We start from the raw sequence: 26074 nt of genomic DNA on the forward strand, positions 1-26074 counted from the left end.
TGTTCTGCTACTTGCTGTCAGAATCACTTTAAAATGATATCAAAATATCTCATATTTAGTTCCAAGGGATAAAGAACATATTTTCATTTAAAATGATAAAGTGTGGGGAAAGCATAGTCTTTAGAGTTAGGCATAACTGATTTGCTAATTTTTGAAATACCATAAGTTAATTTTGCTTTCTAGGCTTTAGATTTCTCCTTTATAAATTAAGGACAGTGATAGTTAACATACTTATATATAAATACATATATATATATGATGCTAATATAAATTAAATTAAATTAAATAATACATATTAAATATAAATAGATACATGGCTAAAAGAGATGATTTATGTAAAGTAGCTGGCATATACTTGATATTTAATGAGAGGCTGAATTAAATTATCTTCCACATACTCAGCTTACAAGTTTTAAAATAGTGATCTCTTAGAAAACATACACAATTTTAAAAGACCCACTAAACTAAGGCAAATGCAGAATTTAATCTGTAATAATTGTTTAAAAAGCATGATGTAAAATATTTTTATCAAAAGTATATAAATTTAAATAGTTTTACTACTAGAGTATTATAACTTAAAGGACATTTATAACCCATCTAATTCAATGCCCATCATTTCCTAGGAAAAGAACCTATTTAGATAAAAAAAAAAATTAGGTTATTTGCCCCCAGTGACACATTTAATTAACAGTTCAGCTAAGGAGACATCAGACCATTTTAATTCAAGTCTAGTGACTTATCCTTTTAATTACCAGCCTCCTTTGTGCCAATACTACTCTAAGCACATTAAGTTCTGAAAAACATATATTTAAGATATAATGCTAGGAATTATTTTTCACTATATTTAATGTCTATTTAAAAACTTAAAATGTCAGCATTTACTTTTCCATGGGCTATTTAAATTGTGTAATAAAGTTTAAGTAATTTTATAAAATGTCAAAATATGAGAAAAAATTACTTTGGACCTTCTTCATTCCCCTTTATTTGAAAGAAATGTTTACTCTATCCAGGACTAAGCATATTGGCCACCATTCAACATTGTCATTCTCTGGGAAAATATAATTTTTTCATGATGTATTTGCCTCTAATTTACCAAACGTGATAATAATGGATTCTAAGACCTATTAGTCAATTGATTTAAATACCATTTTGGGGAGGGGGAATTGAGAAAATGAATAACACAGGAAGTTGCTTTGGAGCTATTCTCTATTAATGGCACACTGGTGACCACCAGACACAGCTGACTGGCACTGTATCACTGGTGTAGGACGAGGGTTAGCATTTTACTTCTATAATTCCTGACATCTAACTCTTGACCATATCACTTCTCAGTGAATCTTTATCCAGACTCCATAATTGTATTATTTGATAGCTAACTCTTTAACAGTTTCCAATAGTTTGTTAAACTCTCTAATAATGAAAACATTTGTTAAAAATGATCTATTCCTAGAAGATACGCAGAACGGTCTTCAAGATATTGCTGGCAATTTTGGATTTCACACCCACCCCAAAAGACAAGATTTAGATAACCTACTGTTCATCAAATGGTGAATTAGTAAATATCAAGTTTTTTCAATCATTCTTAGGAAGGAGAGGGAATATTATCACCCTAAGGAATGCTTCCTTCCTCCTCCTAGGATTGTTCCCAACTTTCTTTTTGCATCTCAAAACTCTGGTGAGGATTATTCACTTCTACTGAGAAGTGTATCTTTTCATCTATATGACAAAGGGAAAATAGTTATCCTTCATGTATTACATAAATGCTGGCAGCTCTTAAGAACAGAGATACAAATATGAACTAAGATGGTTCCTTAATCTTTGATAACCTGACGATGGGAAACCTACCTACCTCTGGGTGCCTTAATTCCTGATGTGAACATCTCTGGGCTCTGAGAGGTCCAAGAGCACTGCCACACGTAGCAGGGATCTGCTTTCGTGTTTGAGAAATGAGGGCACATTTTCTCACAAACTCAAACAAAATACCAATAGCCATTGTAAGAAGCTTAAGGCATTAAGTTTTAAGTATAATCATCACACCAGGTGGAAATATTGAACCATAATGTATCATACTATGTAATAGGGATATTTGCTCTCTCTGATGCTTTGAAACTTCTGCCAGGCAGCATAATAAAGCATTCTGTAAAAATTCTAAATGTGCTGAAATAACTTAAACCGATTAGCTATCTAGATATCCTCACCACAGACTGCTCTGTCTCCATTTAGCTGTTGATGCTACTCACATAACTTCTGATTTTATTCTGTTACTAGTAGACAGGATTACACATAAACTAGAGCAACAGTGTTTCTTGCTGGTAATGGCACATTTAAAAACAGTGATGTAAAATGAGGAAAATAATCTTTTTTTCTAAGAGAAAAATAAAAATAAAATAATAATAAAATAGCCCATGATTTTTTTTTTTTAGTCAAAATGTCACAATAAAGGAAGTCTTTACTATTTATTACAGATCACTAATTAGGATAGTTTGCTAAATCGATATAATTCCATTTAGTCACCAATCAGATTTCATAAGTATGAGAAACATTTTTCCTCTAGCATAGCATGAACGGATGTTGTCCCAGTTTGCACCTATCCCACAAAAGTAAATACAAATAAATTAACTTGTTTCCTTCATTACTATTTATGTACTACCTTAAATCAATCTTCAAATTTCTTACCTTATCTAAAATGAGGCCTTTATTTTATTTTTTTTAAAGATTTTATTAATTTATTTATTTGACAGAGAAAGAGATCACAAGTAGGCAGAGAGGCAGGCAGAGAGAGAGGGGAAAGCAGGCTCCCCGCTGAGCGGAGAGCCCGATGAGGGGCTTGATCCCAGGACCCTGGGATCATGACCTGAGCCGAAGGCAGATGCTTAACCCACTGAGCCACCCAGGTGCCCCGAGGCCTTTACTTTAAACTGACTTAAAGTTTAAGTAATTTGAAGAATGTAAATAAAAACATGTACTTAAAAACACGTTTTCTGGATTAATTTGGAAAAAGTTAGATGGATTTATATTTGATCTGTGATTTCTTAAAATAATTTATTAAAGCAGCAATGCACACATGAGGGAAATGTATTCTTTTTTGGAAAAAAAAAACAATAAAAATAAATAAAAATAAACATAAAGATTAGAATTGAAGTCTGAAGTTTGCCTTTCATCCAATATCCCATAACTATTATAATCTAGTTTACTCATTTAATGTTCAACAAATTAAGTACCAGGTATTAATCAGGCCATGGGAAGATAAATCCCCATTATCACAAAGCTTATAATCTAGTGGAAAGAAACAGGCAGTAAAAAGATATGCTAACAATACATGCTATGTTAGGTACTGCTATAAGAAACATAAGTTGGAAAAAGGACCCGGGAGGGGCAAGGGTAGAAGGTTGGAGTGCTTTTTTAGAAGGAGTTTTCAGGAAGGGCATGTCTAATGAGGTACCAATTGCACTAAAGCATAACTATGGGTCAGACTGATGAAGGACGAGCATTCCAGGAACAGGAAACTGCAAATGTAGAGGCCTTGCTTGGTTTGTGAACAGCAAAGAGGCCAGTGTGCAGAGGGCATTATGTGAAGGGGATTGTAAGAGGAAATCAGATCAAGTTGGGGGAGGGTGGTGGAAAGGTCAGTTCTTGCAGGGCTGTATAGGCCCTGATATGGGCCAGTCTCTCCTCATACGCAGCTTCCAATACTGTATACTTTGTGTGTATGTGTGTGAGTTATACGTACTTACACATGTATGTATGTACATATGTATATGAGTTTTTATTTAGCTATTATAAAATACAATACTGTTCATATGCAATTTCCCTAGAATTTTAATATAAAAGTAGCATTGCCCATGGAAAACTCATTTTAAATATTGACAGATGCTAAAGAATTCCTTCAAAACAAGTTGGACTGACTCTCACCAGAAAAATATGAAAACAGTCATTTCTCAAAATCCCCAACAACACTGGATGTCATTGGTCTTTTGCATTTTTGTTGGTCTCATGGTGAAATGATACTTTATTGCACATTATAGTTGATCTTCATTAATGTATTACTATGTTCTTTGAAATAGGTCTTATGTGAATTTTCTGTTTATAAATATAAATATATATATGTTTTGCCTCCCTTGCTCTCATCTCAATCCTGATTTAACCAAAGTCAACAGACAGATGTGTATCCCTTCTCAGCTTCCTCCTTGTTCATTAAAAAATATCTGAGCCTATTTTCAAATATATATATATGTATATATATATACACATACATATATATATATATGTATATATATATACACATACATATATATATATATATAAAATTTGTTTCATTTTCATTTATTTAAATAGCCCAGGAAAGGTAACATATTAGAGAAAAAAAGTAGATTAGTGGTTGCCTGAAGCTGGGGTCAGGAATGGGGATTAATTACAAATGGGCATGAGGCATCTTATTGGGGGAAAGAAAATGTTCTAAAACTGATTTATTATGATGGCTGCACCACTCACTAAAGTTACTAAGAAACACTGAATTCTACATTTCAAAGCCATGAGTTTTATATGTATATTATATCTCAAGTTGGTTTAGAAAAAGAAATATACACATTACTCAGCAACTTTTTTTCAAATAATATATCATTGACATCCCTACCAGTTAGTAGAGTCTCAAAGTCAAACTTTTTTGCATTTTCTATACACACATACACGTATATGCACAGACTCACATATGATTTTACATCACTTAGCTCATACATAGACTTTAATTTGGGCACACATCTTTGCAGCTTAATTTTACCACTGGAGAGCAATACAACAAAGTTCTGAAAGCAAAACAAAATCAGTAAACAAAACATAGATTAAGAAAAAATATATATTTGCAATGCATTTAACAAATAAAATGCTAATATATTTAATGTACAGAGTGCTTACAAATTGACCAGAAAAAGACAAACCAACAGAAAAATGAATAAAGGATATGAATAAGCAATTCTCAGGAAATCAAACACAAATGGCCCCAAATACATGAAATAATACAGAAGCTTAATGAAAATCAAAGTAATATAATAAATCAATAATAAAATGTTAACTTATATGCATATGTTGACAAGAATCAAAAAGAATGTTACATTTATTTCTGCTGGATATATGGGGAAAATGTACTATCAAACATTTCTGAATTATTAAAGTGGTTTTGGAAAGTAATTTGGAAAATCTATTATTTGGAATATATTCCTAAGATATAAAACATGAGAAAGTAAAGATATATATACAAGGATATTCACTATAGTGTTGTTCTTAGCATGAAGAAACCTTGAAACAATAAGAATATTGAATAAATTATGGTACATACCAATTGGGCTTTGTCACATTTATTTTACGTTTAGCACCTTACTAAGTTTCTCATTTTCATTTTGGAATACAGTCCTAGTTAGCAATAAGATACTTTTTTTTTCTTTCCACATTTATTCATGTTATTTTATTTTCTTGTCTTACTACATTCACCAAAATGCCTAAGACTAAATTAAATAATAATAGTAATTATCCCTAGCGCTAATATTTATTGATATGGTTTTAATGTTTCATCAGTAATAATATTGCTGTTAGATTTGGTAAATATTCCTGTTCATATTTAGAAGTCTTTATTATATTTATAGGTTTCCTACAGTTTAATAAAAAGTGGCTGTCAATTTTATTATATACTTCTGAAGCATTTATTTATTGATAGGATTATATGATTTTTCTCCTCTATTTGTTTGATGCACTGAATTGTGTTCTTAGATTTCCTGCTATTAAACCACCTTTCCATTCCTATACTAACTGATTATTTCGTTGCACTAAATCTTGGAGTGATTGTTTCAGAACAAGTTTGTGGAAGGTAAACTTTCTGAATATTTTTATATTCAAAATGTGTTTATTTTGTACCCCTAATTAGTAACACAGAGAGTTCTAGATTCAGAAATCTTTTGTTTCAGAACACTGAAGATATTGCTCACTTACCTTCAAACATTCTGTCAATGATATAAGTCAGATAAAAATCTGATTTTAATTTCTTTGTATATAAACTTTCTCATTTTTTCCCCCAAATCCTTTTGGGATTTTTATATCTTCATATGTAAAGTAACAAAATTTTCATCAAGGCCGTGTCTTTGTGTAAGTCTTTTTTCAATGATTTTTCTTGCTACCTGCCATACATCCTTTCAATCTCAAGATTCAAGTCTTTCAACAATTTGGGAATATTTTCTTCTAGTTTTGTATTTATGTCCTCCATTTCCCCTTTCTCATTTTCTGCAGCTCCTATTAATTGTAATTAGATTTTATAATGTAAATTTATTAAATAATTTATTAAATAATGTAAATTTATTAAGCATCTATGACTAATTCTAGCATACCTTTAATGTACCTTTTGCCCTTCATTCAGTGAAATATCATCTGTTTATTTTATGGATCACTGATGTAGTCCTCAGCTCTGTCTGCTCCATTCATTAGTTCTAATGACTTTTAAAAATTATTTCTGCAAACATGTTTTAATTCCTAACTCATCCTTATCCACTCGTAGTCCCCTTTCATAGCAAAGTGTTTTTATTTAATGTATGCTAATCTGTCTCTGAGTGACATCAAATCTCATTTAATCATCTGTGTTCATTCTGGCATATGTTTCTTCTGCCATTGTGCAGATCATCAAGGATCCCCAACTTCTAAACAGGAAAGTTCACTGTTCGATTTAAGTGGGGGAGTGCACTGACTGGCTGGCTTTGTTTTCCCTTCTTGAGCAGATGATGGGCCTGGAAAATAGCAATACCCCTCAGCTCTACCCAAACACACAAAAACATTTCTCAGTTTTTTACTTTTCAAAACCAAGTTGACTATTCTGTGATACTGGAATGCTCTTGTGAATTTCCTTCAAATGTAGGTGTTTAACTTCTCTTCTCCTATCCATGTCAACTTTATATACCAAGTTACTTCAGGCTCCATTTGATTCCTTCTCAGACCCCAACACCTATACTAAGCACCTTCCTTAAGTAAATTTTCTTAGGAGTACAGTCCTCAAGTGTTAGAGTATTAGTCTGGACTTAAGAGTCAAATATGTTACTGCCTTGTTTTAATTGCACATACATAGAAGTAGAATTGGGAGGTGAGGTGAACTCAAATGTCCTTGACATTATGAGTGATGTTTGATTAATTGCACTGATAGTTTTCCCCTTTTATATTTATATTGGCTATCACCAAACATAATAATTAATTCTCTAGCTTTATCTTGGTAATAATTTTTCTGTTGCTTGTGTTTAGGGCTGGCATCTTGTTTGCTTTTGTTAATTAAATGTTTTGGATTTTCTATCTTTCAAGAGTAAAAAGTTAGGGTCTGCTAATCAAACATCTTACATTCTAGCTTTGTTCTGAATTTGTATTTTGATTTTTCTCTTATTTAAAAGAATTTCAGGTAGCTAGAGAGATATTTGTATGTGTGTTCTCTTCAGGATCTTCATCTAGTCTTCTGTATTTTATATTCATCATTATAATTTTAATACATTTTTGTACTTGAACTAAATAAACTCATACTAAGTTTCACATTCTTGAAAGCCTTCCTTGATCTCCCCAAACTAAGTTAATCAATCCCTTTCTTTCTCTTACTTTAACGTAATCAAAACATGTAGAACATCTATGACACTTACTAGTATTCATTTATCTACCCATTATGTCTTTGAGGCTCGGGACAATGTCAGCAATTTTTTCCTTTTTAGAAACAAATTGTTGAAGATCCAGTTTTATTATTATCACCACCAAATGTGACAATGGAATACAAAACAACCAGACAAGACAAGCATTTATTAGGAATTTATAATGTGTATCATGTTAAGCATATTATAAATGCTACTAAGCATCCCAAACACTGAGAATAGGGAATCTCATTCCACTTATGAATGAGAAAGTGAGGCTGAACATGGTTAAGTAGATCATCCTAAGTCACACAATTTACAAGAACAGAAGCCAGGTTTTAAAAAAAATTTTTTAAAGGATTTTATTTATTTATTTGACAGGGAGAAAGGGGAACACAAGCAGGGGGAATGGGAGAGGGAGAAGCAGGCTTCCCACTGAAAAGGGAGCCTGAAGTGGGTCTCAATTCCAGGACCCTGGGGATCATGACCTGAGCCAAAGGCAGATGCTTAACCGACTGAGCCACCCAGGTGCCCCTGAAAGCCAGGTTTTAATTCTGCTATACTTCTAAGCTCTGGCTCTTAACTATGTTTTTTCTGTATTTTCCCAATTATAATATCAATATTAAAGCATATTAAGATGTCAAAATCCCAACCCCAAATCAATCTGAACAAGCTAATGCTCTAAGAATAATGACATAAAGTTATATGAAATACTGAAAATGTGGGAAAATTAAAAAAAAAATATATATATATATATACACACATACACAAACACATGTATACACATATCACAAGAAAAATTCAAAATATTAAAGTATGTATTTATTTTTCTAAGTGAAGAAGTTAAAATGTAAATATCAATGCATAAAGTGAAACTACAGGGGCACCTGGGTGGTCCAGAATGCTAAGTGTCCAACTCTTGATGTTGGCTTAGGTCATTATCTCAGGGTCCCTGGAATTGAGCCCTGTATCGGGCTCCTCGCTCAATGAGCAGAATGCTTGGGATTCTCTCTCTCTCTCAAATAAATAAATCTTAAAAAAAAAAAAAGTGAAGCTATAAACAACCAGAGCCATAATGAATAAATCATATTATTATTTATTTATTTATTTATTTATTTTTTTTTTAAGATTTTTTTTTTTTTTAATTTGTCAGAGAGAGAGGGAGAGAGAGCGAGCACAGGCAGACAGAATGGCAGGCAGAGGCAGAGGGAGAAGCAGGCTCCCCGCCAAGCAAGGAGCCTGATGTGGGACTCGATCCCAGGACGCTGGGATCATGACCTGAGCCGAAGGCAGCTGCTTAACCAACTGAGCCACCCAGGCGTCCCAATAAATCATATTAAATTGCTAAAGATTTATCCTTTGGATCACATTTGTTTTTGTTAGTTCCATTGTCATTTTTGCCATGTAGAATACAAATCTTTCCAAAGTATATAAATTACTTGTAATACTGTCATAAAAGGAAGATACTGGGAATGACAACTATAATCATTACAATTACTATTTATTGAAGACCTAATATAAGCAAAATGCTATATGTACATTATCAATAATTACTATAAAAAGGCATCAACTCCACTTCACAAATGAGAAAACAGAGGCACTGAGAATTCAAAAGGGCTACCTAAAGTTTTCCAGGTAATGAGTATGCAGCCAGAATCTAAGCCCAGGTCTGGTTGACTCCATATCCTACCCTAATTATCCTTAATGTGTTCGGAAGATAGCAAAGACTAGGATTTCTATTATGTACTAGGTATCCTGCAAGGAAACTTGCTCTCCTGCTTTTTTTTTTTTTTAATTATAATTCTTTTTACTTCATTTAAGGAGGTGGTTGCTATGATGGCCTCACAGATGAAAAAACTTAGTTGCAGAAAACTTAAGTGCCATCCATAGCCAGTAGTGAAGGAACTGGGATTTGAAACTACTCTGTCTGACTCCAAATTCCATATTCTTTTCTCTCTCTAGAGCTGTCTCTGTAAGGAGCAGATGTATTTGCACATGTTACAACCCTTGAGAATTGTAAATTCTCAAGTCCATTTGAGATGCACAGGAGGTCAGCTGGATTGTGAATATCATAGACCCAGACTGCTTTAATTTTTAATTCTTGTGTCTGTTTTTCTAGTTTTGACTATCTACTGAAGCTGCCAGATACTTCTTACCAGGATACCTGCTAAACTAGAGTAGCCTCTCTTTTTTTTTTCTAATTCAATTTTACAAATCTGAAGACTAGCAATGAAGTCCAGCTTTTTAAAGAGCTAGGAATAACCTAAGAGCACGCTAGGATCTCTTATGAATTAATTGTATGGGTTTAATTGTTTAGATGTGGTCAAATTATTTATGAAATTTCACTCATTTTTTTGCCTACTTCCTAGTTTTTACCTGTTTTCCAGAAAGATGAAGTTGGTAGAAGGATGAATGTGGATAAATGAGGTGTGACTTGATTACTAAACCATTTTTCATGTTTGGGATATAACATGATAGTATACAACAATTTTTATTACTGTAGCTTGGATCAGTGCTACTTAAAAGTGTGGTCTGAATAGACTTCACCTGAGAAGTTCTAGAAATGCAGATTTCTAGGCCATATCCCAAATCTACCAATCAAAATTCCTGGAAGAAAGGCCCAAAGATCTGCATTTAAATCAGCTCTTCAAGTGGCTTGTTTGCACTGGCCTGGATTTTAAGGTGCCCAGATTTTTCATAACAGACTTTTCCAAGTGAAGGATGGAACAAGTCAAGATGACCTTGAGTAATTGCACTGTGACTCAGTTTCCTCATCTGTAACACAAAAATAATAATAAGGCTGTCTAATTAAATAAAAATATATAGACATATAATACACACACATACACACACGTACCTGAGAACACTAAATGCAACAACTTTAGGTACTTAATAAACATTAACCCAAAAAGGTCCGCCTCCACAACGGGTGATATTTTCAAATGATACACTATGCAAATTAACTTTCATTATGATATTGTTGTTCTCATTAATGCTAATTTGGTCACATTTAGGCCCTCTCACTACTATTTTATCTTTAGGGATGAACCAAGACACTTTCCATTCTGCTCAGAATAAAAATTATGATTCTAACTGTCTTGATTTTTGAGAATGAAGATTGATGAACTTCTTGCTAATCATAATTTATATTATCAACAGATGTAGGGGATAGGTCTCTCTTCACTGAAAGAAACCAACAGAGTCAAAAAGATATATTAAGAACACTGTAGGTAATTCATCAATGCCTGAGAAACCAAATTGATCAATTCCTATTTCCCTCTTAGAACACCCTCTCATTTTTAACTCTGTGTTTTCTGAACTGTCAAATTTCTTTGAAATAACAATGTGGAAATTTTCACACTTTAGGGAGTCCCTCAAAGTTATTTTTTTAATATTTTGCCAATTTTCTTGTTTTGAAAATAAATGTCTGGTCTTTTTATCTATATTCTGGGCCTATAAATGTTCTTTTCCAGTGCCCTGGTATATTTTACTCAAGATATGTCAAAATTTCAGTACTTTAACTTTTCATGCAGCTTCCTGAATAATCTGTGGGACAGAATTTTGCCACTACAAGATAGATGATATCAGGTTGTGTTACAAAATACTTTTCCAAAAATATGTAATTTGTGGAAAAATAAATAGTAAAATAATAAAAGCACTAAGATAAAAAAAAGTGTACAGTAACAGAATCGTGTTGACGCTGCTGTAAGAGAATTTGGCGGATCCAACTGCACAGTATCCCCCAAACAGATGTCTCTAAGATTATCCATCATTATGACCTAGTTCCATAATCAGTCTCCACCTTGATATTTTACTTTAAAAAAATGAATGCGGAATATACACAATTTATGCTTAGCTGCTGCAGTAACATTGATAAAATACTGACCTAAAAATAATCAAACCTCACAGCAAAGGAATGAATATATGAATAAAGTAAAATATGTTTTTCTCTGGAAAATAAAGCTGATATACACAATAATAAATTCTGAAAAAAAAATAGCAAGGATGGCTTAGATCACATAAAAGTAAATGTCATTCAAACATATTAAATAATAAAATACCTGAAATAATCACCTAGCCAGAGAGTTTGGGCTGACACAAATAATTGGTACATGCAGAGAAAAAAAATAATTTTAAATTCAAAACAGTTAGCAAGATAAAAAAGAAGAAAAAAATCAAATTCTTTTCCAGAATAATTTAAACAAAACTTGCAGAAGTTCTTAATAACTGAACAGCTGGGTTGAAATAGTTTTTAATTCTTTCTGATTATTTTGCAAGACCCAAAAATGGTCTCATCCTGAAGTTATGTGGATAGAAAACTTTTAAAGGAAGAATCATAAAAAAGTCATACATTACAACACCTGAACAGGAATGCTAAGCAACAACCTGGTTTTGTAGCACGAACATCCAGGCCATGTTTTACTTATTACATTTCATGGATGCCTACATGGGTAGGCAGCACTAAAATAATGGTTTGAGGCAGTTACCATTTTACCACAGATATCACAAGCAGAGAATGAACTGTCCACTTTAGCAGTCTACAATGAATTAAAGAATTATAATTAAAAGATATCACTACATTAAATGAGTAGTGATCATGAATGATTACCTAGTTCTTTCTGTTCTACTTAACACCAAGTCTTATGTAAAAAGAATATGAATAAAAAAGACATACTTGTATAGTTTCTAGCAGAAGTTTCTTATTCTTTTTTTAACTTAATAACTCTGAGTAGTGGGTGATGTATAATAGTATTTATAGTATTTCCATTTTACAAGTAGAAAACTAAGTCAAGAGAAGTTGTGATTTTTTTTCCAGGTCATAGGGCTGCAAAGATTATCCAACTCCCACTGTGTCACTGTTACCATCACCCCAAACATAGACATTTCTTATACCCAGTGAAAGCCCCAGCTCAATTACAAATTGAATTCCTAGGTCATTTATAAACACAGATTCACATGCTACTGAGGTAGTTATGGAGTACTGTAATACTTCACGGATAATATCTTATAAAAAAAAAAGATGGATAGAATGGTTCCCTAACAGCATGTGAACCTGCCACCAGTTTAACTTATCAAAATATCACTTTAGAGCAAGAAGAGTAAATATTCATAGGCTTTCTTGAGTTTCAGAGGGGTGAACAGAGAATAATGAAAAAAATTCTGGAGAAATCTCAAACATCGAGGAAATATCTGTAAAATTTTTCAATAGCACTAATAAATTCAATTAGTATGCTATGGTACAGACATAATGCATTAATTTAATCTCATAAATTAGGAATTATCACATGCAATGTAGGAATATTAAAGATAGAACATTATACTTGAAGGAAATTAAGCGTTCAATAACATATATGGTCCTAAGGCTATAGAAAAAATATTTACATACATGCACACAAGTCCTCCAATTAATATAATCTGATCAGTTCTGATAAGTTCAAAAACTATGTAAGAAATAAAAATAATGATTGTGGTATGGTGAGAAAGTAATTTATTAAGATATTTATCTGTGTTTTTTGTCCCCAGATTTCAGAGCCATATTCAAATCAGGCTAATTACTCTCTATTTTCTTGTCTTAGGGATTTTTAAAAAAAGATTTTATTTATTTTGAGAGAGGGAGAGAGCGCGCACACACCGTGCACGCATGCGCAAGCATGGGGAGGGCAGAGGGAGAGCGAGAATCCCAAGCTCTCAGCTGAGCATGGAGCCCAGCACGGGGCTTGATCCCAGAGACCCTGAGATCATGACCTAAGCCAATTAAGAGTTGGATATTTAACCAACTGTGCCACCAAGGTGTCCTGGGATTTTTTTTTTTTATAAGATAAATTAGCATATTGTGGATTTTATGAAAAGAATCCTGAAAGAATTCCCAGTACCCAAGAGGCTGGAGATTAGCTGTCCTGACAATAGCAGAGACTTCTGCAGGGCCTGGTTATGTCCAGGGCAAGTGCCAAAACATTTAAGGGGATGGCTATGTGCAGGTGCAGAAAGATTGTGGAAGGGCAAATATAAATTAAAAATTAAATTAGGGGTACCTGGGTGGCTCAGTTGGTTAAGCCACTGCCTTCGGCTCAGGTCATGATCCCGAAGTCCCGGGATCTAATCCCACATCAGTCTCCCAGTTCCGCGGGGAGTCTGCTTCTCCCTCTGACCTTCTCCTCTCTCACTATCTCTCTTTCTCTCAAATAAATAAATAAAATCTTTGAAAAAATTAAATTAAAAAAGACTCCATTATATCTGTTCAAACTAAGGGAAGAGACTCTTCCAACCCTCTCTTCTTTTTACTCTGGAAAATTTGTAAGTTCTTTCCCTCTTTGAAATGTATGTGTCCTTTTGTTTTTTGTTTTTTGTTTGTTTGTTTGTTTGTTTGTTTGTTTGACAGAGATCACAAGTAGGCAGAGAGGCAGGAAGGGAAGCAGGCTCCCTGCCGAGCAGAGAGCCCGATGCGGGGCTCCATCCCAGGACCCTGGGATCATGACCTGAGCGGAAGGCAGAGGCTTTAACCCACTGAGCCACCCAGGTGCCCCCGTATGTGTTTTTAAAAGCAAAATGTCTCTTGCCAGCTTTAAGACCCAGGAATGTCTTTTCCAAGGACCTAGAGCCATTTCTTTGTAATACAATCATTAAGGAAGACAGTATGGCTATCTGAGTTTCTTAAGGAAGGTAGGAGGCTAACTTCTTCTGATACCTGTCTTCAAGTTGCACTATCACTTGCCATAAAAATATGAGAAGTTTTTTTAACCTTTGCGTAAAGCCAATTAGCTAATATAGATGGCCACCCCATTTATCAGATAAATTTAGGATGAACTATGTGTGACAAAGGTGCCATCACATCCTCTTGAGTAGTTACCATATTTAAGGATGCATATTGCAATCTACCTGGCTATATAAAAGGGTGAGATTTCTTTTTGTCTTTGCAATCTCTTAGTAGTCTGGCTGTGGTACGCATCACATTCTAGTTTAATGCCTACTCAATAATAAAACTGTCTTCTTTCTCTTCTACCTTTGTAGAGAGGTTTTCTGGATTGACAGAAAACTGTGTGTGTGTGTGTTTTAAAGATTTATTTATTTTAGAGAAAAAGAGAGAGTACACACATGCGGGGGCAGGGGGTGTTGAGGGAGAGAGAAACCCAAGCAGAATCCATGCAGAGCATAGAGCCCAATATGGGGCACAATCTCAGGACCCTGAGATCTAAACACTGAGATTACGACCTGAGGCGAAACCAAGAGTCAGATGCTTATGCTACCCAGGCACCCCAGAAAAAAACTTTTTAAAATTTTATTTCTCCAAAAACTGGACCAGAGGCACAGAGCCTCTGCTTCATCAAGATTGCCATGCTCCAAGTATGGGACAAAATTTTCCAAGGGTCTCTGTGGTTGCTGTTGTGGACTTAGAGACTGGAGGAGTTTTTATAATGCTTTGGTAGTACATACATAAGTCACACCTCTGGGGGCTGGGGAGGTACAGGGTTGGGAGAATTAAACTTCAGTGATTATGAAAGTGAATTTCCTGTTGGCCTCATGGGATGAAATCTCACAAGCAGAATTATGTTAATGACTTTATATACTCACTACACAGTAAATTTGGAAAATAGAACATAGTTCAGCATGTGACACAGTAGACACAAATTAAGGGGAAAGAAAACCCTCACAGCAGGTACCCACATTAGCTTACAGCATGAAAAAATGCAGATCACAGCAGGGAGGGGATATTGAAGCTCATAAATTAAAAACAGCTGGATTTTTTGTTGATGTTAACAAGAAGGCAAATATAAAGTATTAACATCAATAAGCACCAAAATATATGGAGAAAGAAATTCTGGTAATAGTGCATTATGTATTGGGATGGGTGTTCCCTCTCTGGTAGGAAGGAAGGAAGAAGACATGAGTACAGAGAAGCTTTGAAAAGGAATTTTGGATCTTCATTCTCAAAATTATGCAAACTGGAAAAGCAATCCAGAATCATATTTTTAATAAATAATCAGAACGTTGATTTTAGTAACATGTTATATATAAATGAAACTTAGTAGTCAAAGAAAATAAGGAAATCTAAGTTTTTATATGCATTTTAAATATTTTTCCCTAGTGAAAAGCAACTCTTTCATATTTAAAAGAGAAAAGGAAGAAGCAAACGTAGGATTTATAGTTTTATCATACTGTGTTAACTATTAAAAGATGATTCTTTCTAAAGGTACCTGAGAATTCTCATCTTTTACAACTTGTGATATTGTCACAATTTATCAACTTTTTATGAAATTTTAATAATTTAAGAGCAAAAACCAGGGATATGCATAATAATGAGTATATTATCATGGAAATAGGTTTCTGTTTCATTGTATGATAAAATATAGATACTTTACTTCCTGTCACAATAAAAAGTTTATATATGTTGATAATAGATAATAAGAGTTATCATTTATCAAATGCTAATCATACATTTAGTTTTCAAATTTATACATTAAGCTTCTTATGATAATTTCTTTTCCTTAAGGGACTTAAGGGACTCAAGTTTCTATGGGACTTAAAAAAGGGACTCCAGGGGCGCCTGGGTGGCTCAGTGGGTTAAAGCCTCTGCCTTCCACTCAGGTCATGATCTCAGGGTCCTGGGATGGAGCCCCGCATCGGGCTCTCTGCTCAGCAGGGAGCCTGCCTCCTCCCTCTCTCTCTGCCTGCTTCTCTGCCTACTTGTCATCTCTGTCTGTCAAATAAATAAGTAAAATCTTTAAAAAAAAGAAAAAGGGACTCCAGGTAGATGGCATATCCAGGAATCCATGATTTAATAAAAACAATCACAGATACATATATGTACACACACACACACACACACATATATCTATAAGTTCTTTTGGTAGTTTATATAATCATTATATATTAGAAAACTACTTAATTTTACATTATATAGTTTATTATATATATATCAGTGTTATATATTGTTACATAAATGTATAATACATAGTTTATTAATGTGTATTGTTTGTCAGATAGTTTGTTATTAATGTGTTTGTATGTCAGATATGTCAAATCTTTGACACATCAGCATCTTATTTAATGTTCATGAAACAGTGAAAAATGCATTCTCTTTCTGCCACACACTTTTTAGTAAGTAAGAGATATAATGGACAAAATTAATAATGCAATGAGACAAATTGATCCTTTTGTTCCACTCAGGGGTTAGCAGCCTACAGCCTATGGACCAAGTCCTGCCTATCCTCTCCTTTTTTAATAGCCAAGGAGCTAAGAATAATGAAGATGATCATTAAAAAATATAATAATAATAATATTAATAATAGTAAGAGACCTAAATTAAGGCCCACAAAGCCTAAAATATTTGCTATCCAAAGGAAATAGTCAACAAAACTAAAAGGCAACCAGCAGAATGGGAGAAAGTATTTGCAAATGTCTTATCAGATAAAGGGTGTATGTCCAAAATCCATCAAGAACTTATCAAACTCAACACTCAAAAAACAAATAATCCAGTCAAGAAATAGGCATAAGACATGAACAGATATTTCTCCAAAGAAAATATACAAATGGCCAACAGACACATGAAAAAAAGCTCAACATCACTCAACATAAGGGAAATACAAATCAAAACAATGAGATGCCACCTCACATGGGTCAGGATGGCAAAAATTAACAAGTCAGGAATCAACAGATGTTGGTGAGGATGCAGAGAAAGGGGAACCCTCTTATACTGTTGGTGAGAATGCAAGCTGATGCAGCCACTTTGGAAAACAGTATGGAGGTTCCTCAAAAAGTTGAAAATAGAACTACCCTAAGACCCAACTATTGCACTATGAGGTATTATCCAAAGGATACAACACAGTGATCTGAAGGGGCACATGCACCCCAATGTTTATAGCAGTAATGTCCATAGTAGCCAAACTATAGAAAGAGCCCAGATGTCCATCCACAGATGAATGGATAAACAAGATATGTGTGTGTGTGTGTGTGTGTGTATTTTTTCCCACTATATCTATAGTGGAATATTGCTTAGTCATCAAAAAGAATTCAAACTTGCCATGTGCCATGATATGGATGGAACTAGAGGGCATTATCCTAAGTGAATAAGTTAGTCATAAAAAGATAAATACTATATGATCTCACTCACATGTCAATTTAAGAAACAAAACAGATGAACATAGGAGAAGAGAGGGAAAAATAAAACAGGATGAAATCAGAGAGGGAGGCAGACCATAAGACACTCTTACCTCTAGAAAACAAATTGGGAGTAGCTGGAAGGGAGGTGGGGGGGTAATTGGGTAATTAAGGAAGGCACTTGATGGAATGAGTAGTGGGTTTTACATACAACTGATGCATCAATGAATTCTACCCCTGAAACTAATAATGCAGTATATGTTAACTAAATTGAATTTATTTATTTATTTATTTAAAGATTATTTATTTATTTATTTGTCAGAGAGAGAGAGAGAGAGAGAGAGGCAGAGCATACAAGCAGGTAGAGTGGCAGGCAGAGGCAGAGAGAAGCAGGCTCCCTACTGAGGAAGGAGCCGGATTCGGGACTCGATCCCAGGACCCTGGGATCATGACCTGAACCGAAGGCAATGGCCCAACTGACTGAGCCACCCAGGCATCCCACTAAATTGAATTTAAATAAAGAATTAAAAAAATAAATATAAGAAAGTATTTGCTATCTAGCTTTTACAGAAAAAAGTCTGTTGATCCTGCAGAGTAAAGAAATTCTGAAAACTGAATGACATACTTTTGCTTAGGGATTGTATAAATCTCTTTCTATAGCTACATAACATAATTTCTTATGACACTGCTAAGATGACCACTGAGATAGTCTGAACTAGATGCAGCAGGTACATCACTGAAGCTCATGGTTAGAAGCACAGGTACCCAAATGAAGCAGAGGAGGTGGCCCTTGGCACTCAGTGCTGGGTGATACATCATCAGAGATCCTGATGGCCCCTCCCAGAGGATACTGTGAAGACTGAGGCAATTAACTCACAGAGTGCACTTCAGAGGTGCCCACAGCCAGTATATGGTGACATAAGTGATCCAGGAAGGCACAGACCCAAGAGGCAGTGGGTAGGATAATGGCAGGGAGGGTGCAGCTTGTGAACCCACACAGGAGTGGCACCAACCCTGGCTCTAGTCCCCCTCTCTGGGCCCGAGTTTTTCATCTGCATCAGTGACAAACCAGCAAAGAACTGGAGCTCAGAGCAGGTGTGCATGTGACCATTATTTGAGGGATTGCTCTAGTTCAGATTGCCTCGGTGGTCATCTCAGCAATGCCACAGAAATTATGTTAAGTAGGAATAGAAAAAGATTTTGCAACCCCCAAGCAAAAATATATAGCAATTAGATATTTACATTCTGACATTAAGGATTACTCCTGCTAGCTATATTCTCTAGTTCTCAAATATGTTTAGACATGACATTTATATTTGTTTCACAATTTGGAATTAAAACAAAGATACTATTTTTAAGGCTTTCTGTGAATGCAAACAAAAAATTAGGTTCAAAAGAAAGCATCTTAACACAAGCAACTAAGGATATGAATAATCTTCCAGCTGCAGTAGTAGGAAGTCATTTGCATTGTATACTATAAATTAAATGACATTAGCCCCACAGTTGAATTAAGAGTAGGAGATTAGATATTTGCTGTACTAAGTAGATGAATTAACTTCACAGTTTTAGCCTTCTAAAATAAAATTTAAAAAGAAGTAACACCTGCAAAAAGCATTAAGAATCATAAAAACCACTGCAACTTATGGAAGAATACTATATATTAGCCTATAATCTTCTACTATTTAATTTGCTAATACATACCAAAAGTCTAAGTGGGGAAAAGCACTTCCATATGGCGCACTGACAAGGTTAAATAAAGGCAAGTCCAAATGTTTGTAACAAATACAATCACTTTGGAAATCCAACTTGATATTGTATATTTTAACTGGCTTATATGAGATGGAAAAAATACAATGCATTATGTATTTGGGTCACATATTTCCAAAAATAAACTTTCTAAGAAAAGAGTGAATTAAAAGAACCCATGAAATCAGTTTCTAGTAATACCATACTTTGTCTAGAACATGTTATCTATTTTATGTATGACTAGGAAATCTCAGGATCCTATACATGTTGACTTTCAGCCAAACTCATATGCCTACCAAAGATGTAAACTGAAGTAAATTAATTTATTCCAGTTAATAATAAAGAACCAGTCAAGAAGCGTAGGATGAAGAAGCATTCATGAAATGGAAAACAGATTGCTTGCAAATCTTATGCAAATGTTCTAAAACACTAAAATCTATCTGATCCCATCTTTCATACAGGCACTACTCACTACTGACGTAGGTTCAGACTTGCACTTGGTTAAGTGGAAAAAGCTTGTGGGGAACCTCTTTTGATTCTTCTCAACTCAAGTATATCCAGAGCCTTGTGTAAGAAAGAAGGGGACTAAACACCCTCTCATACCACTAATCTTACAGAGTGGAGATGGCAAAGCCAGAAGTCATTGTTTTGATTAAGGACAGCTCCATACAATAGCTAAGTACAGTTCTAATAATTTTGTTTAGGAAAGAGATATGTTAAAATACAAAATTATACTTAGAGCTTCAAACTTTGGAATTTCAAAAACACTTGATTAAGAAAGAAAAGGTAATAGAGAAGTGCCATTCATTCATTCATTCACAGAAAGTTCACAGAATGCTAAAGCAAAAAACAAAAACAAAATTCACAGAGTTCTGACTATTTGCAGCATTGTGGTGATTACTCAGGAAAACACCAAGACAGTTAAAATATGGCCCATGCCATTCAAGCAATTAGAGCAAAGCAAAGGAATTAAAACATGTCTACAAATAAAATATGAGATTTAATATTCCCTTTAAAATTTGTTGTAAATACCAGAGACTATTTCTATAACATGAGAATTTGTCTTGGAAGAAATTAATCATATGATCTTATTTTAAAGCCACAAGCTCTGAGGCAGGTACTCTGGATTTTCAACCACATCTTGTCAACATTTTGATGTACAGAAAATCACTAAGCTTCTTTGGCCACACTTTTTTTAAGATTTTATTTATTTATTTGACAGAGAGAGATCACAAGTAGACGGAGAGGAAGGCAGAGAGAGAGAGAGAGAGGGAAGCAGGCTTCTTGCTGAGCAGAGAGCCCGATGTGGGACTCGATCCCAGGACCCTGAGATCATGACCTGAGCCGAAGGCAGCGGCTTAACCCACTGAGCCACCCAGGCGTCCCTTTTGGCCACACTTTTAATCTCTTCCTACAAAGATTTTGCCTATAATAACTAACATAACTATCAGTGAAGATACAAGTCCATGAAATAATGCAATTTGGAAATTACTTTGCAGAACATTTAGAAAGTGTTAAACTAATTAAAAATAAATTATAAAATTATGGGTTTTTTGTTCATTTGCACTGAATGAATTGTACCAAGTCAAATTATAATTCCCTCATTTTCTCTATCACAAAACCTTACTTCACCAGTGGAAAAATTTTTCAGGGATTCCTGGATGGCTTAGTCAGTTAGACATCCAACTCTTGATTTGGGCTCTGAACTGAGGGTGGCTTTCCTTGACATTCTCTCCTCCTTTACCACCCTTGTCTCTGCCCTTCCCCTGCTTGTGCTTGCTCTCTCTCTCTCTCTAATATAAATAAATAAATTTAAAAAAAAAGAAAGTTTTTCAGTTCAACAATGAGTCTACGGAATCCAATATTTTTCTTTTCAAAATAATTTCAAGATACATTAGAGAACAATTCTTCAGTTGTTTCACTTAATGTTGATATACTAGCATTTCATAAGTGATTCCGTTAAAAAACACACTACAGATTACATTATATATATCACCTAGAATCACATAGATTGATATATATTACATACCTACATATATATGATAAATATATATCTATTCTCTAGAGAAACAGAACCAATATAGATAGATATCCAAAGATACATATATTTATATATTTATACATATATAAATCATATTTTCTGAGTGCCCATCTGTAACAGTTGTTGGCACTGGGAATACTGCAGAGACTAAAACCCCCTCTTCACAGAGCTCATAATGAACAAATAGATAGATGTATGTGTGTGTATAGATAGATAGTTTTTTTTTTCTTTCAGGGAAAAGTACTATGGAGAAAAATTAATGATGACAAATGGGAGAAGGATATTCTGTGATAGGGAAGAGCCTTCAATTTTTAATGGGGTGATTAGAGAGGGCCTCTTTGAGATGGTAATGTTTGAGCAAAGATCAAAGGAGTTTAGGAGTGAGGAATTAGAGTGTTACAGGAGAAAAAACAGCTATACTAAGAACTCTAAGCATGTTTTTGTTTAGTATGAACTAGAGACAGGAAGAAGGTATAAGCAGAAGACAGTGAGCAGGTGGGAGAGTAATGGGAAAGGATAAGTGTGATGTAGGGTACAGATCACACAGAGTTTGGGTATCACAGCAAAGGTTTTTGCTTTTACTTTGAATGAGATAAGAAGTCCTTGTAAGGTTTTAAGCAGAGATGTGACATGATCTGTTTCACATTTTAAGATAATCATTCTGGCTAAGCTGAGGCTTGGGGAGTGGAGTTTTGAGGGGAAGAAAAGAGAGGCCATTTTGGAAACCAATGTAATAATTCAGACTAAATGGTCTTGTACTAGGTCAGCAAAAGTGGAGGTGGTGAGAAGAGGTTGTATTCTGGATATATTTTAAAAACAGAGGCAACAAGATTTCCTTATAGATTGGATATATGATATGACAAGAAAAAAAAAAAGAAGTCAGGAGGACTCCAGGGTTTTTTGATTTGAACTACTTGAATAATGAAGTTGCCTTTTACTGTAGTAAAAGAGGATGATAGAACAAGTTAGTTGGGAAGGTAAAACCAGGAGTGGGATTTTGTACGTATTAAGTTTGAGTGCTTTATAAACATTTGCTGAGGCTTCCCTGGCCTCCTTATCTTCTAGGACAATTAGAACTCTGACCTGTTATAGATATTTGGAAGCTCAGAGGCATCTGCAGTGGCTGGAGACATGTATACTCAACAGAATACTTGGAGGAAAAGAAATCTAATCCCTGAATAATACTGAGGATGTTGCCAAAGGAAACGGGAACAGGAGTGTTAGAGTGGCAGAAAGCAAGTGCGAAGAACCAAGAAAGCCTGCCTTGAATTCCCTGCTGCATGACTCTTTCCCATAGCATCATGCTTATCTTTCAGAAAACTGACAGACTGGACTCACAGAAACTGAAGGCTTTCTTCTTTGTCTAAAAGTAAAATTTAAAAAAGGGATCAATCTTAAATTTCAAAGATGAACCGATGAATGACAATTTCATTTGAAAATAGTGGAACTTTTCTGAGGAATCAAAGCAAATGTTTCTCTAAGAAACAGCATATATATATATATATATATATATAATATATATATATAGATAGAGATTATATAGATATATAGATATATAGATATATAATCTCTATCTCTATATATACATATATAATCTCTATCTATATATATAGATAGAAGCTATATATATTATCTATCTATCTATATATATATATATATTTTTTTTTTACAAAAATTAGTTGGAGCACTTGGGTGACTTAGCCAGTTAAACGTCTGACTTAGCTCAGTCATAATCTCAGGATCCTGAGATCTTGTTCTACACCAGGCTCTATGCTCAGAGGGAATATGTTTGTCCCTCTTCCCTTTCCCTCTGTCCCTCTTGCTCATTCTCACTCTCTCTCTCAAATAAATAAATAAAATCTTTTAAAAAATTAGAGAAAATTTACTGCAAAAAGCCTCCCAATTCATATTCTTAATCCCTTAATTAAAAAAAACACTTTATTGCTAAAAAATGCTAACCATCACCTGAACTTTCACCTCATGAGTTGTAATCATTGCTCACAGGTCACCACAACAAATACAATATTGAAAATGTTTGAAATATTTCAAGTATTTCAAGGATTACCAAGATGTGACACAGAAACAGTGAGTGAGCAAATGCTGTCGAAAAAATGGTGCTGACAGACTTGTTTGACACAGAGTTGCCACAAACCTTCAATTTGTAAGAAAATGCAGTATCTGTGAAGTGCAGTAAAGTGAAGCACAATAAAATAAGGTATGCCTCTACCTGCCTTTTTAACTTATTTTTTACAATCCCTATTATATTTTTTATGCCATGTCTTATAATTCCTATTGATATCCCAACTTTTATTATTGACCAAACTGAAAATAAAGCAAAAATAGGGAAAATAGAGAGTCATAGGGTAAATGAGAGGTATTTACTTGTAGTCAACCCACAATAAAAGTAGGATAGTCTTTAATTCTTTAATCTCTGAGAGAGAACTCAAAGAAAAATAAGAAAACAACATATTACCCTGGCAAATAGAAACAAAAAGTTGACTTAAGTGATATTTCGATATTGTTTCTTGAAATAGTTCAATGGTGATGTATGGTCCAAGACGGAGGATTTAAAAACAACTTAACTGGGCTGACACCAACAAATACTAAGGGTGTTGTGGAATCTCTGATGTGAACTGCATAGGAATTAGGCCTTGCAATGCAGTGTTTAAGAATATATGCCTAATAAATATTCATTAGTTTCTAGGAAGGATTTTCCACAGCTAACACTTCATAGACGTGTAAAATGTTAGAGTTGAAGTGAACATATTTGTTATCTCATTAATTCACATTTGTCTAACAAACATGAATTGGGTATCTAGTGTGTGTCAAGTACTATCTCATCATTGAGTATTCAAGGTAGTATGTATTCTTTCTGTACCTAGAAGAAAGTCACTGATCAATAGAATATGTTATAATAAAAGTGGTAGAAGGTGTAGAAAGAGCTAACTCTAACTCCGTGTGAGACACTCAGGAAGGCTTCATGTGGGGGATAAGATTTGAGTTGCTCTTGACATTTGGTAAACTACTTTTCGTCAGTTGGAAAAAGCTGATGAAGATTATTTTGGTATTGAAAAAAAACTAAGTAAGGGTATGAAAGTATTAAAAAAACCCCAAAATAGAGGGAGAGAAATTAATAACATTGTTAACTTCTAAATTAATCAAAACTGCATTTGATGCATGATATCCTCTACAAAACCCTCAACAAATAGTGCCTCTGATATTTTGTAAGAATTTAGGCATATCTAGTAACTAAATTTCATGAACCCAAAATATGTAGAGTTGAGAAGAGATATTCTTATGACACAGAAACAAAGTAGTTATAATGAGTAATAATTTTTTTACATGTCTAAAGTGAGGAATAACAACACAAACAAGGAAAACATCAACTACTTTGAGCAAAACAAGAAACTTCTATGATTATCTATTCCAACCACCAACACAAGGTTTAAACTTACTGCCCACCCTAAAAACCTCCTGCAACACTGTCCATCAAGTGTACCTACCCCCTGTGATTGTCCTATCTGCTTTAGCTTGTACCAGGAAACATAATTGTATACTCTGTTTAAGACTGGCATGTTGGTCTTCTGTGTTTCTTTCTTTCCTTTTTTTTTTTTTTTTTTTTTTTTTTTTGGTCTTATGTGTTTCTATGTAGATTAAAGTCACATTTTCAAATTCCCAGAAGTAACTGGAGAAAACAAAGGTGTAATATTTTCCCCACAAAAGGTGAATTTTCTATTTTTACTAATGTAATTTGCTGCAATAGCACTATGATGGTCAATAAAAACACCTGACTGCTTTCTATGAAAATTAAATATTTTACAATATTGATGTTTATAGAGTAAATGCACAAAGTTAGTTTTCTATCCTTTTAAAGCAATTCAAATGGAATTTTTGAAAAAATATTTGCTGTTCAAGTTTATGTGTGTGGAAAAGAATCTATTGCAAATACATAGTATATAATAACAAAATAAATTACTCAGTCAATACATTTATTTATTGAATTCTATAGTAAGGGAATATATATATTAAAAAAAGGATTTCTTAAGGTCTAGATGCCTAACTTCAAGTTACAACTACCAAATTTTGAACATGTTAAAAAATTTTTAAGCATCTGTAAAACAACCCTAATAACTTTAAAACATGTTTATAAAGTTTTAAAGATATCTCCAAACAACAGATCTAATAAACAGAATATGAATAATGTTTATGATCTTGTGGCTTGTAAGCAAATGGGCACATGATAGTTTTGGCACTAAAACATTGAATAGGGAATGTGATAGAATATCCAGATGGTTGTCATCCCATACACAAAGAAGAAGAAGGAAGTTTTGGGGAGTTCTATTTTATTTAATATAACATAAATAAAAATTATATGCATTGACACACACACACAAGTTAATTTGAATATGTAAATAAGCTCATAGAAGTAACATTTTATATTAAATTAAAGAGAAAGAGTACATCATGCATCTATCACTATAAAATTGCATTTTTTTAAGTGACTGAGAGTTGATTTTGAAAAAAAGTTATAAATAAGGTCTGCTCATGGGAGAAA

At 33.9% G+C, this 26074-nt stretch overlaps 1 protein-coding gene and 1 long non-coding RNA gene across 23 annotated transcripts in view; one reads left to right on the plus strand and one right to left on the minus strand.

The window, feature by feature from the left end:
- The window catches only part of RIMS1 (regulating synaptic membrane exocytosis 1), a 507054-nt gene that overhangs the window by 257379 nt on the left and 223601 nt on the right, over window positions 1-26074 (minus strand). The gene's annotated exons all lie outside the window — the stretch shown is intronic.
- LOC125102222 (uncharacterized) lies at window positions 9071-21431 on the plus strand. The gene is made up of 4 exons (XR_007128074.1): window positions 9071-9309; window positions 13560-13565; window positions 19092-19098; window positions 21419-21431. It is a non-coding gene; the product is annotated as an uncharacterized LOC125102222 (long non-coding RNA).

Source organism: Lutra lutra, chromosome 6 (genome assembly GCF_902655055.1).
Source record: "Lutra lutra chromosome 6, mLutLut1.2, whole genome shotgun sequence".
In the NCBI taxonomy this organism is placed as follows: Eukaryota; Metazoa; Chordata; class Mammalia; order Carnivora; family Mustelidae; genus Lutra; species Lutra lutra.